This window comes from Dermacentor silvarum, chromosome 3 (genome assembly GCF_013339745.2).
Source record: "Dermacentor silvarum isolate Dsil-2018 chromosome 3, BIME_Dsil_1.4, whole genome shotgun sequence".
NCBI lineage: Eukaryota > Metazoa > Arthropoda > Arachnida > Ixodida > Ixodidae > Dermacentor > Dermacentor silvarum.
The window spans coordinates 16,982,481-17,000,160 of NC_051156.1; the positions used below are offsets into that span (position 1 = coordinate 16,982,481).

General features: G+C 47.7%; 1 long non-coding RNA gene across 1 annotated transcript; it reads right to left on the reverse strand.

Moving 5' to 3' along the window:
• Nucleotides 1-1,590: 1,590 nt before the first annotated feature.
• On the reverse strand, nt 1,591-4,212 carry LOC125943736 (uncharacterized). The gene is made up of 3 exons (XR_007465865.1): nt 3,556-4,212; nt 2,748-2,803; nt 1,591-2,215 (listed from the first exon to the last, which is right to left on the reverse strand). It is a non-coding gene; the product is annotated as an uncharacterized LOC125943736 (long non-coding RNA).
• Between the last annotated feature and the right edge of the window lie 13,468 nt (nt 4,213-17,680).

Here is a 17,680-nt window from a genome sequence, read left to right on the forward strand (position 1 = left end):
CCTCCACTCGAAATGCTCCTTGAGGGCGGCTTTTCATTTCACAAATCGCCCTCCACTCGAAACGCGCCTTGAGTGAAGGAAACCTCGAGCGTTTTACTCGAGAATCTCAAGGTAGCCCCGCAGCTACCTTGAATCGCTCCTTGAGTAAAGATAGTGCGCAAACATGGTTCCGTCGTGATCTGTCACTCGCCTCGTCGGCTTTTTCAGTTGGACGCCAGTTGCCTCCGCAGCTTTTCTTTCTTTAACGATGCTGCGCATCTTGAAGGGCATCGTTTTACGGACTGGTGTAATCCTCTGGAGCGCTTTGGCAACGGAGTAATTCTACTGTGGCACCGAGACAGACCGGCCGTCCTGTCAAGAAGACTGCCAGCTAGTGCAGTGACCTGTCGTCTTATTCCGTGCATGAGCCAGTTGATGACCTGCATACGTGTATTCTTCGTGCGAGTGCTCCGGAACTACTATCAGCGCCAGTGCCGTGTTTCTCGCGGGGGATCATACAAAGCAGCACCATTTGAAACGCTGCACGATACATAACTGCGGCGCACTTCGAACCTATGAAAAGAAAACAACTGCGAAGATTCCTGCCGTTAGTGGGTGCCTGTGTGCTCGATTGCTGGATGCTGGTCTTTCTGCGCGAGCGCCGGAATTCGCTCCGCCTGAGCGGTTTGTACTCGTGTGCATCACTTGCTACGCTATTCCAAGGACGGCGTAGCGTACCACAGCAAGGCGAGCTTCTCTAAAAACGACCAGGTGCGTTCACTTTTCTGTTTCTCTATAATTTCATGCAGTTAGTTGCTATAGGGAAACCAAAAAAGTTACTGTTTTTTGCGTGGGACGTGTGACAGTAGCTGTTATTTACAGTCGTTAGCAATAATTACGTGATCCTTCCTTCAAAATATTTAGTTTAATTAGCTTATGCTTATGAACATCCAAGCCCAACGAGGAAGTGAGCAACCATGAAATGGTTTTCATAATTATACCTGCACGTATACAGAGGGAATGTAATATTTTATTCCAATACAAAACATTGAATAACAATACAACAGAGGATTGTTTTTGTACATCACATTATTTTTATTGTAAGAAAAAAAAAAGCTGTAGCAGTTGACTCAGCTCCTCATACAGAAAACGCTAGCAAGTGGTAGCAGATATATGTCACATATATTTGTTGTGCACATTCCAGCTATTAGTGAGTGCATTATGTAAGTGTTAGATTGGTGTATGTCGGTCTGGCTGTGCAAACGCCAAACCAGCCTAAAACTGTATCTTTGCAAACATAAATGAAAACAGTCCGAGCTCATCAATGTAAAAAAAAAAAAAAAAAATCGGTTTCCTGAACACAATGAAAATTCTTAACTAATGTATTTACTATGAAAATCAAACTAGTTAATTAGTTAAAAGCTAGTTTTTATGTGCATTAACATCATTGTATGTTTATGACCAACCCCTTCTCTTATGCAGGAACCAGGCTGCCAACGCAACCACGCAGAGCAACTGCCTTTTCAAGGGCGCTGCGCTTGCGTTGGTGTGCAAGCGTAGAAGAGTGGAGCTCCAGTTAATGTGCCGTGCTGCACTGTAGTTGTGGCACTATTTTGGCTAAAACCTCAATGTCTTTTCTGACATCCTAACAGCTCAAACATCACTACTAAAGGCATTTTGTATACATCTGCCTTCATAGGCACCTTGCTGCTTAAGTCTGTATTTTTCATCCAGGTTTCTTTTCTTAACCCATATTTAATAAAGCCGTCTGTATCACTGAATTATTTCTGGTCAATCGAAGTGTCAATCTCTGAAACAATAAATTAAAATTATCCTCGTCTTTTTGTGTTCTGATAGGATTGCAAAAAGAGCGTGGACTGTGATCCTACAAACACAATCAGTAGTACTACTGACAAAGCTATTCTAGAATAAAACACCATCCGTGTTCTGGACAGTAGACTAGCAGTGTTCTAGACAGTAGCATACCGTCGTGTGTGGCCACCGGACGGTATGCAGTGGTAAATCCTTACAGAATTTACGCTGTTTGAGCTCCAGTTCTAACTTCAGCTCAAGATGAATTATGAAGGCCGGAACCATGAATTTGTTCCATTCGATGCGGATGACAGTTGGCTTCCATGGGGCTTGCAGAAGTTCAGTAATTGACCCAGGAACAAAGCGTGTCTTGTGGGATCCCACAACAGGCCAAATGGAGATGCAGACAGTCACAATGGCGTTGCTGAAAAATACAGTATAGAGCGCATTACTACCATGAGTTCAACAAAGTTGAGATCAACCATTACAATTATGATATATTTCTTGATGTACACTTGCTCATGCAAACGTAGCTTCAACATTCCACTAAATACTGAAGTGCTGCATTACAAATTGTGGGCAGTAACAAAGCTCACGTCTCAACCGTAACACATTACGAGTAACTCATGACTTCGCACATCATAATAATAACTATGCTCTTCAAAACAATAATACATGACTGTTGAAAAGGAATGAGTTTGATTTCATTATGGGATAGCTGTTTCATGCTTGCGGTTTTAAATAACACGGCGTGCATTTCACCATTTTATCAATGTGGCCTGACAAAACATCAATATTATTAGTGATAAGTATGAAAAATAACCACAGACTAACTACCGGGCAGATCAGTCAAGTACTTCCGCAGCACCTAGGTTCTTTAGGGGAAGCGATATGGTGCATTTCCAACAGGCAGGCACCGTATCTATGGATGCTTTAACGTCAGTCACATTCCTTACCGTGCAACACGGACGTTGATTTTTTTCCATCAGCTGGTCCTTCCAAGGCCCACATCCTGCAGCAGAATGTCAAAAATGATATGTATACAGGGCACGCTAAGTTCAGTGCAGCTACGCAACTGAAATAGACATAGCTCAACTTAAAAAAAAAAACGTAGCCGTTGCGTGAACTTGAAAGCACTGTTTATGGAACGTTAAGACGAAAAAAACACTAATGCTGGCAATGAACTACTGACAAGTGAATTTTCGGACGAATAAAAGATTGCGTAGCGTATATTTGAAGTGAAGCAGCACTGGAAATACAGGCACCAGTGCTGGTTCATTGCCGATATGTGCTACAATTTGAACAAACCGACTAACCACCCCGGCTTCTAAAATAAAGTACAGGACTGAAAAACGTTTGTTTCCTTAAAACTGCCGGAGCTACGCACTCAACCATATGCATTTTGCCACATGTATGCTACAACTGCTTCTTCTCTACTGAAAGATTTTTTACGCGGTACTGGAATGATCATCGGACACAGGCGCGGAGCGGTGCCTTTTGCATTTATATTTAAAGAGCTGAACCGATAACAGATTGTCGCGCCGAATATCCCACAAGCTCCAAAGCAAAAAAAAAAAAAAAATAACGTCTCGCGCAATCGTATGTTGCCTCGAATAGTATGCCTCGGGTGCTGATGCCCGCAGCATGAGCAACTGGAGCCAGTCATGCTTGGATACATCGGACACGTTTTATTGATAGCGCGGCGGCAACTTCAGCAAACTCGCAACAGCGTAATGTGGTTCCGTGCATGAACTGCTCACTCACCCTTACTTTTTGTCCTGTTGATGCTTTCAGAAAGCTTTCAGCAGCACTTGGTCTTGAAGGTAAACAAAGCTGCCCATCGGCCGTTCCATGCGTTGCCTCCTTCGAAGTCAATCCGGCTCGGTCACAGTACACACACGGACAATATCATCCATGATAACTACGATTAACAACTGCAACGTGAACCACAAATTAAGCACAAGGAAAGAATGAGCGGCAGACAAATGCGGGCGCAAATTTTCTTGTTTCTCAGCCATGCGCTGTGCTCAGCTGCTGGGGAGCGATCGTTGCCAGACCTCAAACACAGCTCCCGCTTGATCTATCAGTCTAACGCTAACAGTGGCAGCGCTGCCGAGCTAAATTTGTGCATTGCGCCGTGTTGTCATTTTATAACGAAGCCAAATTAACGGAAACACATATCTGTATTAAATAATTGGGCTTTTGCTAAGCGCATTTAAGAATAGCCTCGATATCAGACGCTTTTCTCGGTCGGTGCACTTCACTCGAGTGAAGGGCGCATTTTCAAGGCGTTCCTTGGCGGAGGAAAAGTGAAGTAGTGTTCATGAAACGCAATGGCGCCTTGAGTGAAGGAACGCTCGTCGCCTCGACTTGGCTGAGTCGAGGAGAAGCGCTGAGTGAAGGCGCGTTTAAGAATACGGGGGTAAGAAATGTTAAACGTTATCGCTCGGCGCAGGACGCGCCTGTATCGGAAGTTTCTGGAACGTTATCGATGCTTCTTTCCGTTGCCTGTTTTCACCGACGCTTATGTTATCTGATTGTATGAGCGACGCGAATTGTCTACAACTTTCTGGAATACACGCGCGTACCAGGGATTATTCTGGAACCTTCGATAACTCAGGTATAAAAGCCGACGCGTTTCGCCGCTGATGAGATTTTCGCCGATCGCCGACTGTGTTCGCCGCTTTCGTTGTGCTTCGAGTGTAGCTTGCTTTTGTGGGCACAGGTTCGGCCAATAAAGAATCAGTTTCGTCATACACAGTTTTAGGACTGTTTACTTCAGCGTCACTACTACGTGACAATATTGAGCAGAACTAGTAGCTGGAATGGGGGCAATAACAGTAGAGTGCGATTGAAGGAGGCTGTTGAATTTAGCAGTAAGCATCTCGGTAATACCTTCGGCAAACGTGTTGAAAAGTCGCTCCATCACTATTGGCATTGCCTTGTCAATAGCTGCGGCTACGGCGGCCGAAACTGTGGCTTATAGGGATGTGGACTGACGAGATGCAGCAGCTGCGTATCCAACATCACGCTCTTTAATTTCTGCTATTGCTTCCGCACGAGAACAGTGGCGTTTCTCTGCAATCTCAAGCCCTGAATCTCCTGCCCTCGCGCAGGACAGTTATTATCCGTAGCAATATGTGCTCAATCGCACGTGCACCACCTTGGGTCATCTACGTCACATGCTGATGCGGAATGAGAGCTGCCACAGCTGCAGCATCTCACAGAAGATCTGCAAGCATTCGCGCTGTGTCCATATCTCCAGCAGTTTTGGCACTGCAGGGGTCTAGGTGTCAACGTCTCCACACGGAATAAATATGGCCACGCCTTCACCTCGGGCGGGCGCGTTAAGCCGGCGAACGAGACAATAACGCTCTCATTAGGAACGTGGTTATCTCCCAGTGATCTATTGCATCTGTAGACAGAAACAGCACCAGCCGGAGAGAGCATCTTTAAGAAGGCCTCAGGAGTGATATTAGTGGGAACCCCACGAACAATGCCTTTCACGCACGGAAGATGCGGTGGCACGAATGCACGAACCGCGATGTTAGCGAATCTCATTCCGCAAATGACTTGGAACCAATGAGTGCAAATTTTTTACTATATGCGATTCGCCAGGAGCAGTAAGAGAGGTGCACAAGGATAGAGAGTCTGTTAATACTACCGCGGTTGTTGTGGGAGGCTGTAGCTTACGCAAAGCTAAGACAACAGCAAGGAATTCCACTAGGAATATTGGAGTATAGTCGGGTAGTCGAACAGAAAAAGACCAATCTAATGCAGATGAAAAAATTCCGACCCCGGCCTTTTCTTCACTCTGCGAAGCATCTGTAGCTATAATTACGTTTGTTTGGAGCTTGTCCAAGTGATCTTGGAGCTTGTCCAAGTGATCTTGGAGCAAGCGGTTAAGAATATCGATGTATATAGCATTCAGGCAACGGCCAGAGTCTATGGCGTTCAGGCAACGGCCAGAATCTTCGTCTTCCTCTCGTTAGTGTCCCTTTCTTCTTTCCCTTCACCGTAACAATATGTCATGTAGATCATGAAACAGCCGCCTACGTTTGGAGCTCTCATGGTCGTTTCGTCAACTTGGTAGGTACCAGGTATAGTATGACAGGAGTGTATGACGAACATAAGTGATAGGTCATAACATACACATGACGTGCGTTTCGTGTAGGTCATGAAAATGAGCTAGCAAAAAAGATGAACACTAAAAAACCACTGGAATGGGTTCGGACGTCGGCACTAAGTGAAGGAAACATTAACGGATGATGGTAAACGTCATAGTCATGAGCATGACTCAGCAAAAATGAGAATGACTGAGCGAAATAATATTAACACTCAAAAACCCCTGGAATGAGTTTGGATGGGGTACTAGGTGAAGGAAAAGGCTAAGGTTGTTGGTCGAAGTCATAGTCATGACCGTAACTAAGCAAAAATGACAATGACTCAGCGAAAAAAATTGACACTCAAAAACACTGAAGTGGGTTCGGACGTGGGTACTAAGTGGAGAAAACACTAAAGGATGGTGGTAGAAGTCATAGTCAGGAGTATGACTAAGGCTTTCGCCCTAAGGTATCTTACGTTTAGCTAAAGGGACTCCTGAGGAGTCATGAGATGCGTGTCATGTATGTCATGAAAGAGCCGACTGCGTCTTGGAGCTCTCATAGTCGTTTCGTTATCTTGGTATCCCACTGCTTCGCATAACATCGATTCCCACAGGGCGTGGGATCTGCCGGCATTTTAGGGGCGAAACACTTTAGCGCCGAGCCTTGTCCCTCGTCGTTGTCCGTAGCTCTGGTTTACATGTATACTGTGTGTACCATGTGTACAGCACACACACACACACACACACACACACACACACACACACACACACACACACACACACACACACACACACACACACACACACACACACACACACACACACACACACACACACACACACACACACACACACACACACACACGCACGCACGCACGCACGCACGCACGCACGCACGCACGCACACACACACACACACACACACACACACACACACACACACACACACACACACACACACACACATATATATATGTATATATATATATATATATATATATATATATATATATATATATATACGAAAGAAGAATGGGAATTGAGGGGCTCGACTTTATCAGTCATAACCACAGAAAGCCAACAGACAACGAAGCCAAGGAAAGCATCGGGGAAATTAAGTGTACTTGAAATTGGAATGCAGAAAATAATGAAGAAAAGGGAAATGAAAGTGGACGAAAAGATAACTTGTCGCCGGCGGGAGCCGAAGCCGCAACCTCCGCATTACGCGTGCGTTGCACTACCAATTGTGCTACAGCGACGGCCATCAATTCGCCCACTAACTTGGGTATTTATGTTTACTATATCTAGCCCTAGGAGTGTTAGCCAGCGCCACTCAGAACCATGGTGGGCGGATGTGGAACATCCTTTTTAGCCCGATGGCGTCACGATACACGTGATCTTGGGAGAGCAGGCACGTGGCTAATAAACCCTCGCATGCTACCTAATGACATCAAGGCTGCCAGATTCGAGACCCTCGTAATGAAATACGAAAGAATAATGGGAACCGAGGGGCTCGATTTTATTAGTCATAACCACAGAAAGCCAACAGACAACGAAGCCAAGGAAAGCATCGGGGAAATTAAGTGTAGTTGAAATTGGAATGCAGAAAATATGAAGAAAAGGGAAATGAACGTGGACGAAAAGATAACTTGTCGCCGGCGGGAGCCGAACCCGCAACCTCCGCATCGGCTACCGCCGGCGACAAGTTATCTTTTCGTCCACTTCCATTTCCCTTACTTCTTCTTCCTTACACTATATATATATATATATATATATATATATATATATATAAATTCACGGTTACCCGAATGATCCCCCGGTGCTTCGCCCACTCATCATGATTCACTTCGTGGATATGCGGTGATATTGTTTTTCGTTCCGACACGCTCTATAGCTTTTTTTTGGATCTTGTCATATGTTCGTAGCATCGGTACGATGCTATTTAAGATTGATTTATTTGACAATTGTCTATTTAATTTATATTGACGGGCGTATAAATTGCTTATATTTTCAGTGATAACCGGGCCGTTAGTTCAGGCCCGCTGTTATGGGTATACGTGCACGAACACCTTGGCCTGCATATGGTTTCTCTGCTGTACAAACTCGGCACCGGCTCTAGCTCGACATAGACTGCTGGCAAGGGCTGACGATCATGCATTTCAATTTCAGAAATGTCTTTCAATTAATTTTGAGCGCGCTTAAGTACATACGTATAAAGTGCAGCTGCTGCGGCAATAGGCTATGCAGCCTATTTCAGGAAGACTGGCTGAACGAGAGTCTGCAGACTGGTTTTGTCGGTGTCGGCGTCAAGAAATACTGTCACACTGCGACGACTCGCTGTCGTCGGTCGCGTCGGCGGCGTTGTGGGCTTAATATGACAAAATGCCTCTCAGCGATACAGTCTGTTGACTAGTCGGCCGATCACCGGCGTCGTTGTTTTAGGGGCGAAGCACCTTAGGGCCGAGCCTTGTCCCCCCCTCGTCGTCCGTAGCTCTGGTTTGCATGGAGTCCGCTAGGGGCGCTGCGGTCGTTCCCGACGCGCGCTCTCTTTCTCTCTTCAGCCATGGATGATAACGATTGCTTCTAATAACGGTACGCCCGCTATGGATGAAAAGGCGAGAGTGGCGGCTCAACTGCAAGCGGAGTCGAGGGCTTGCAAAGCTGCTGTAGCACGGCGACGCAGACAACAAGCGGACCCGGAGTCTAGGGCGCGGGAAGCTGCAGCAAAACGGCAACGCCGGCAAGCGGACCCGGAGCTGAGGGTTCGCAAAGCTGCAGCAGCACGGCAACGCCGATAAGCGGAGCCGGAGCTGAGGGCTCGCGAAGCTCGTGCTTGAACCGAGCATCGGCGCCACCAACCTCACGTAGAGAACGCTTCCGGCGTTTTGTCGCCGCTTCCCGCGCTTTCGCATGTACGGGGGGGATTCACGGTTACGCGAATGATCCCCCGGTGCTTTGCCCACTCATCATCATTCACTTCCTGGATATGTGGTGTTTCTTTTTTTCGTTCTCTTCTCGGCGTCGGGTCGGCCTAGTGTGAACGAGCCTTTACATAGACAGAAAGATAGATAGATACCGGAAATTGCGTGAAGTATCCTAAGAATGGTAATCGCATTAAAAACTAGGAGAGATAATGACGTCTCTTCGCCTCGGCAAGCCTACCTACTCCGACGCCACCCCTCCTTCTCTTCGGGACCTATTGGTTGTCGGACCATTCAAGGGAATGTTTGGTTAGTTGTTACTTTTAGTGGCACCTGCCGTCACAGACACAGGCATGGGTGAAGGAACAGGCGGACTGGCGTTAACGGTGCTCATTTGTAGCGCGACAGTTTCGTTAGAAATAAGAAATTCGTAAGCTGCACCTTCATGCTAATAACAAGAATTCTTGTGTAGCCACAATCAACACGCCAAGCTTAGAGAGCACATATCTAGCTACACTGCAGTAATATCAGGCGTGAAAAGGGGTCAGTATTAGGACCGCTTGTCTTCTTGATTGACAGTGACATAGCCAATAACATTACTACACATTATTATTACAAATACAACTTTTCACCAATGGCTGTGTTATAATATACAGACAAATAACTTAACCGCTTGATGTATTGCTCGTAGAGGCTGACTTAATCTGTTTACATGAGAGGTGCACATTGTTTCGAATGGAGATCAACATTGATTAAACGATGTTTGATTGATTGACATTTTCTATGCTCAGTAATACTGCTGCGAACCCCCATTTAATAAATAAAAAAATTAAATTATGGGGTTTTACATGCCAAACCACGATCTGATTATGAGGCACGCCGTAGTGGGGGACTCCGGAAGTTTGGACCACCTGGGTTTCTTTAACGTGCACCTGAATCTAAGTACACGGGTGTTTTCGCATTTCGCCCCCATTGAAATGCGGCCGCCGTGGCCGGGATTCGATTCCGCGACCTCGTGCTCAGGAGCCAACACCATAGCCACTGAGCAACCACGGCGGGTCAGTTAATAAAGGACAGCGTAATCGCAAGAATGTAGTCATTTAAGTATTTCTCGCCTGATCTAACGCAGAATATTCATCTAAAGTATATTACCGATAAGCCTTCTAACAAATTTGGTCTTATAAAGCGCCATTGTTGGCTGCCAATTGCTAAGAGATGTTGCATGCCTAAAAAACACTAGTTGTATCAGCATTAAAATACGCTTCAATAATAGAGAGTTTTAGAATAGGGGCCCCAAAAGTTTGGGGCCCCAAAGAGCTTTGCGGGTGTTAGCGTTGGGGCATGCAAGAGTGATGAGTTTTAGAATAGGGCTTTGCGTTTGCGAATAGCGTCTTGCGCTCGCAGCACCACTACGGTGTCAAAAAAAAAACTATTCTAAATATTAAAATAAACTATACCATTTTATGATAGGAAGAGTAATTTTGACTTTCGTGGTTTTGCGTTTAATTGCAATTAAGATGTTATTCTGTTAGCAGCAAGCGATTTATTGCGCCTAATTTTGAGTAACCAACTTGACGTGCCTTCACCAGCCAAGCTAATCCACGTTAGGCCTACGGCCATGGAATTGACAATCGAATTCAGAATCAGCGGCGTCTAATGAATCAATCTTCATTACACACGTTAGTTGAGAGAAAGCGATAACCGCAGACACTTCTCCTAGCTTAGGAACTTCACGCGTTACCACGAATCAAGCCGAGTTTGGTACTCGGAGAGCCGCCGCTTCGATGGGTGCCGCCATGTTTGTTGACGCAAAACTTTTGGGGCTGCTTTTGAGGCTCCCGCTAAATCGGCGAAATAGCGTGCCCGACGCAAAACCCGAACACAGTTAGCGTCTCGCGCATGCGCAGTGGTGTCGACGCTATTTCTTTGGGGTCCCAAAACGTTTGGGGCCCCTATTCTAAAACTCTCTAATATCGCATCGAAATAGCGTTGGTTTTTCAAGGTGGCTTGAAACTGTGCAGAACAGTTGGAAGCCAGGTTTGTTTTATCTACATGTTCATCTCTTAAAGCTTATGCAAGCCGCAGTCTCACCAAGGCTGAGAAAAACTACTCAACCACTGAAAAAGAATGCTTAGCGGTTGTGTGGGCAATTAGTAAATTCCGACCCTACTTGTACGGTAGACCCTTTAAGGCTGTCAGCGATCACCACGCCCTGTGCTGGCTTGCCAACCTCAAGGATCCTTCAGGCAGACTAGCCCGTTGGAGCCTACGCTTACAAGAGTACGACATAACCGTTGTCTACCAATCTGGAAGAAAGCACAGTGACGCTGACTGTTTGTCACGCGCACCGCTCCCTACGACATCATCGGACCCTGACTATGACTTGCCATTTGTCGGCGTTGTCGACGCCGTAAAGATGGCTGAGCACCAGTGCGCTGACCCTGAGCTGCTGCCGCTTATCGAGCACCTTCAAGGAGTTGAAGGTGTTTTACCACGCTCGCTCTTGCGCGGCTTATAATCGTACTGTTTGCGCAACAACGTCCTTTACAGGAAAAACTGCGGAAGCGGTCCAAATACGTACCTCCTTGTCGTGCCGTCGGCGCTGCGCCAAGACATTTTGCCAGCCTGCCATGATGAGCCATGCGCGGGACACCTGGGATTCACTAAGACATTAGCAAGGATACGACAAAAGTATTACTGGCCCCGGCTTTTTTCTTCTGTGCAACGGTACGTAAAGACCTGCCGCGATTGTCAGCGTCGCAAGAAACCGCCCTTTAAACCGGCTGGCTTTCTCCACCCTGTGGACCCTCCTCAAGCACCGTTCCAACAAATAGGAATGGATCTACTTGGGCCATTCCCAGTGACCTCTTCGCGCAACAGATGGATAGTCGTCGCTACCGACTACTTAACCCGGTATGCCGAAACCGAAGCTATTCCGCAAGCCAACTCGTATGAAGTGGCCAAGTTCTTCGTCCACCACATCGTCCTACGACATGGTGCACCGTCTGTTCTCATCACGGATCGCGGTACAGCATTTACAGCCGAATTTATGCAGGACGTTCTCCAGCTGACCCATACTTCTCACCGCAAGAGCACTGCCTATCACCCTCAAACCAATGGATTAACGGAACGTCTGAACAGAACGCTGGCTGATATGCTCTCCATGTATGTCGACGTAGAGCACAAGATGTGGGACGAGATTTTGCCCTATGTGACCTTTGCGTATAATACTGCTGTACAGGAGACTACACAGTTTACGCCGTTCGAACTTGTATACGGGCGCCACGTCACCTCAACACTGGACGCCATGCTACCTGTGTCTGATAATAGCCCGACCAGCGAAAACGTGGAAGAGTTTGTGCAAAGAGCCGAAGAAGCTCGCCAGCTTGCTCGGCATCGTATCCGGAGCCAACAACGTACCCACACCCTTCGATACAACCAGGGTCGACGCGACGTCCATTACAATACCGGCGACTGCGTGTGGGTCTGGACGCCCATCCGTCGCCGTGGACTCTCAGAAAAGTTGCTCCGCCGGTATTTCGGTCCCTACGAGGTTACACGCCGCCTCAGTGACGTAACCTACGAAGTCATCCCCTGCAGTTCCGACCCCGGTTCGCTCCGTCGTCGTCCTCACGCTGAAGTTGTTCATGTAGTGCGCATGAAACCATACTATGCGCGTACGTGAACGCCAAGATGCACCTGAGGACCTCCATTTATTATCGTGGCTGAAAGAACTTTTTGACGCGACGAGACGGTCGCTTTTCGGACGGGGGGCAATTGACACAATGATGTGGGGCTCCCGCCCCGCGGGATGGCGCGCGCAAAGGTCGGCGCCATGAAAGACGACGAAGCGCGTAGGCTGCACGCTCTTCTTCTGGTCCGCCATTAAAGAGAAGCGTCTGTTTTTTCAAGTCTCCGTGTACGATCTACGTTACAATATTCTTAATCTATAAAACCTTTACACACGACGCAGATTATCTCGTTTGTCATTATTTCAAACGATGTATTACAGCAATGCATGTTCAAGCGCCTAGGAATATTTTCAGGCACATCACCTCTCTTCAAGCAGAGGCCATCGTCTGAAAGTACAACCAATTTTTGCAAGAACCTTGAAGTTTCACAATTCGCTATTTGTGTTGCCATGCAGTAAAACAGTGTAATGACTTGCCGGAACAAATGTTTGCCCCTACTGATGCATCGTCTTTTAGTACTGAATTACTTATGTATCTGGATAGAGCCGACATTCAGTAATCCTAATCTCGTTTGTGTGCATGAAATCAATAATTCATATAGTATATCTCTCTCTTGGTTGTGAGATTATATCTGTAGCACTCTCCTGTTATGATTTGTAAGCGCTTCATTTCTATTGTAATCATGTTATTTCATCGCTTGGTATTTGTATCCTTGTACCTAACATCTCACCCGTATGTATAGCACTCAGGACCTTTAGGGTATTATATATCGGTTGCCATTGCATATGACTGCTCATTAGCATATATTTCGCGCCTCGTCGCACCACAGATTCAGGCGGGAAATCTCTGCAATGGCGGCCCAGCGAAACGTTACACAACGCCAAATTGACGTTTACAAAACGGCCGTTCCTGTGACGCTTCCTCGCATGATATTTGTTCAGTCTGTCAACAAGCTCACATGACGGCTATCTCAGACTACCATCACATATTTGCAAAATGACATATGCAAGGCACAGGCCCTTCTGGTGTGACTCATTATGGATCCCTAATACCAGAAAAAATGTTTGCAGTTCCACGTTACCTTGAGTCACCTTGATAAAAAATTAATACTGCGTTTTGCAAAACTTCCTCATCCCGACAAAATTTTAGAACGCCCGATTTCACGACAGCCAATTAGAAAGCCAACAGGACGGATAATGGCGACTGTGCAGACATCGTGTGTGTTGTGAATAGAGCCCCGATTCTCGCCAATTTTTGGGGACCAAGAAATACAAGTATTTGTACTCGGGGGCATCAGCTGTAAGATTACGATCTAAGTATATATCATGAGTATAGCGGATAGCATGTGGGTGATTTCCAAACGCTCGCCAAGGGCGAGAAGACCTACTTAGGTATGCCGTCACGGGAACATTGGAGACCTTGTGCACATATCGGTGAAATCTCTTAAAGTATGTGGCAAGATCTTACATGTCAGAAATATAATTTTTAATCAACATCTGTGCAGCGAAATAGCAGAGTGACTACGAAATGGCGGAATTATGATGATTGCCTTTAAATGACGGGACGGTCTTTGTATCCAACGACCACTGAAGGTTCTAGCACTGTCGCGGCCTCATTGCATGTTAGGAAATTAAGGGAGCTTGTTCCCGAGTTTATATTCAGATTATTGACCGATTTTATTTATTACTGCCACGTGACTATTTTTGACTGTGTGTTTATGTTTATTTTCAGGAAAACACTATATTCAACCACCAAATCCGGTCCAAAGGCAGAGAAATATTGGTAAGAGGCTACCTAACCCATATGGCGTGTAAAACGCAACCGCAAGCTAACAGCGCTAGGCACCGGCATCTGCCTATCTAGCGCGTAAAGAAGTAATGGTAGGAACCCTCCGTGTAAGGCCTAGTGGTGAAGCATAGGAAAAGAGAGCACGTACTGCAGAACTCAAAGGTGGAAAATGATGTGATGAACCAGCATTATGTCAAAGAAACAAATGAGAAACAACCCTAATCCTTGACTTAGCTGTCTGCTAGTCCTAATCGCACCTCGTCGTTGCTGTACGCTGGTGTAGGGAGGGAAACCGAAATCGGAGGAGCGAGCGAACGGAACTGGCGGGAAACCGCCACGCGCAGAAGAGCGGGCCAGGGGGCGAAGGAGGGCGAGGAGGGCGCGACGCGTAACCCCCTAGTGGACGGCGCACGAAGCGCACCTTACACTCCCCACCACCGCTGATGTGAGGGCATTTAATGTGTGCCTGCGTGCAGCTGGCACGCCTGAGCGAGCGACGGGAGAGAAGCAAGAGAGGAGGGAGTGACGTCACCCCTCCGGTGTGGTAGGCAGGCCTTTACTCTTTGTCAGGTGGTGTGTAGCTCTAATTAGCTTGCTTTTATTTTGATTAGTAATGAGCAGGCACCCCTAGTTTAAGTGTGACGTCACTGATGACGTCACTTCTGGTCTTGGAGTGTCACGGGAACCTCACCTGACGCAGTGGGTATATAAAGTGTACGGTTGTGTGCTTTGGTGTACGCCAATTAGACTTTCCTTAATTGGTTTTAATTATTTCTGGCACTTAATTAGCCCTTTACTTACTAAACCTGTGCTCTAATGTGATATCTATCATCAAGCATAAGTAGAACCATCGATATCCGCCGGCTTTTATTTTTATAATTTATTTAAAATTTTGTCCCACCTCTTTGACAAAACGGAAATCGGTCGCTAACCGGAAGTTGCTGTGCAATAAACAAGAGTGTCCCTCGGTGCTCGTGCCACTAAAGAAAATCGCAGTTTCACCGGAAAGGTGTAGCATCAATTACGATAGCAAATTAGTAGACAGCTATACAAAGTAAGAGTAGTAGATTTATCGGCCGTGTAAACTAAGTTAACAAGCATGGTTTCACGCGCGCACAAGCAAACATGAACACATCTCACTCGATAACCGCGGAGACTCGCTTTAAGAACGCTGGAGTGAGGAAGCGCGGCGGCAGCAGCGAGCTAATTGACATTTGTGCTGCCTCTGCTTCAACGCGAACTAAGCGGCGAAAACATAACGCACACGAAGCTATCAGAACTCGGCGCACTCTGCTCTCATCGCACATCGCTTTGGAGATATGCAGCTGCCGCCGAAGTAGAACGCCTCCTCCCCTATTCCCCCTCCCATTGGTGCTTTGCGCGCGACGGAAGACGGCGCGCTTCCTCCCCGCTTATCGCCTATGCGCGCGCGAGATTGAGCCGCCATCGCCGGCTCACCCTCGCACGCTTTCACTCGCACATACAGCATACTGCGCGTGGTAACGGTGTTATCGCCCTTGGACCTAATGCGGAACATCACCGTGACAGCGATGGCGAGGGCAGTAATGAGCCTGGAGTGTCCATATCGTCGATGAGTATCTAACTCAACGCGAAACATTTCTCCGCTGCATGCGGCGCAAAGCCCGAACGAACTCACGTTCTCCTGGGGAAACAATCAATCGCGGACCGCCTCATGCGCGGGCCGCGACACCCAGACGACGTACGATTGGAACCAGAGGCGGTAGCATACGAAACGCGCCGCATGTGGCGGTCCTCCAATAGGCGCCTCTTGGTCTCGGCGTGCCGCTGTTCTTTGGTCGTGCGTCACTTCTTTTGTTGCTCGCGCTCCATGGCCGCGCGTATCACGCCGGCCCGTCGCTTCACCTCCTGCCTCGCCCCTTCGGTACGCATCGCATACCTCTGTAGTCTCTGCAGAGCCTTTGCGCATTTAAGCTCCTCTTCCGCTTGACACTTTCGAGGCCCCATTGTCGTATCTGCAAGTAGAGGCCTACGCGCAACATAGTGCAACCGAGGCATGAATATTTGTTGTGCGGACACACGTATCGGCGAGTGGAGCAAGGAGAGGAGGCGCCAAGCCAGTAGCTGTGTGCAAGCAGACGCGTGAGAGTGCGCGCATGCGCGTGGAGCGAGGACGGGCCGCGCCAATAGCGGCCGGCGAGGGGGCGCAGCAAGGGGGCGCACACATCGGCGACAAACTCTGTGACCTTGGACGGCCTAGCGTGTCACATTGGCTCCGACTAGGCAAAGAAATTCTTCGCATTTAGAGCTATCCACAATCGCCAGTACTGTGACGCGGCCTCGCTGCCAACTGGCGCTGGCTTGCGAGGCTGGAGCTGGCTTGGACACTCTCCCAAAGCTCAGGTGTGTAGTATAGATTGGGTGACTCTGTAAGGGGTGATTCTGTACAGCCCCCTACCATGTGGTAGAGGGTGCCCTGTGCTCCACAAAAGTGGCAAAGTGGAGAGGACATGTAAGGGGTGAAGTGGTAGTTTCTAGATGGGCGGGGGAAGCTGTTGGTTTGGAGTGCTCTGAGAATGCGGTCATTACCTTTGGTTAGTTTTTTATGCGGGGTCGGAAATATTTTTCGTTGCAACCTATAGTGCATGATGATGTCCTGATAAGAGACTAGGGTTTGTGGTCACCAGGGCTCCTCCGTTGTGCCAGGGGCTTGGTGAGTGAAACCTCAAGCCGTGAGATGTGGGGGTCCTTGGAGTATACCCTCTGGAGTATTTGACAGGAGGTTCGGTGAATTCTGCCGTAAGAGAAATTGCGGCACGCTTGTTGGGAGTCGGCTATGACGGTGTCTGCGGGCGTCTGTGAGATCGCCAAGGCGATGGCCACTTCCTCGGCGACGATGGGGTTGTCATTACGGATGGAGACGCTTGTGAGGTGCTCTTGGCCTACGATGACGGTGGATGTGGAGGCTCTCCTGCCGGGGTACAGGGCCGCGTCGCTGTAAGCGACTAGTGGATGGTTGCCGTACTGTTTGGTGATGGCTTTGGCCCTTGCAGCCCTTCTTCCTGTGTTGTGGATAGGGTGCATGATTCTTGGTAACGGTTGAATGCTGGAGCAATGTGCATTTTGGAGTCTGGCGCGGTAACCACCACGCTATCGCACAACTTTCTTTAACGACGAAGCCTTTCTTGGCCAGTTACCACCAATGTTTGCATCGGGTTTGTATGTTTCTAGTTTCTTTCGTGGGATGATCCCGAAGATCGTGCAGTCTAAAAATGTGCACTGATTCCGAAGGTAGATTTGGTACAGACGGTACTAGTGCTCCAGGTGGTATCGGTATTCCCAGTAGTATCTGTACCAATGGTACCAATGAAGTCGGCACCAGTGTTACTGGCGGTATCGCATGT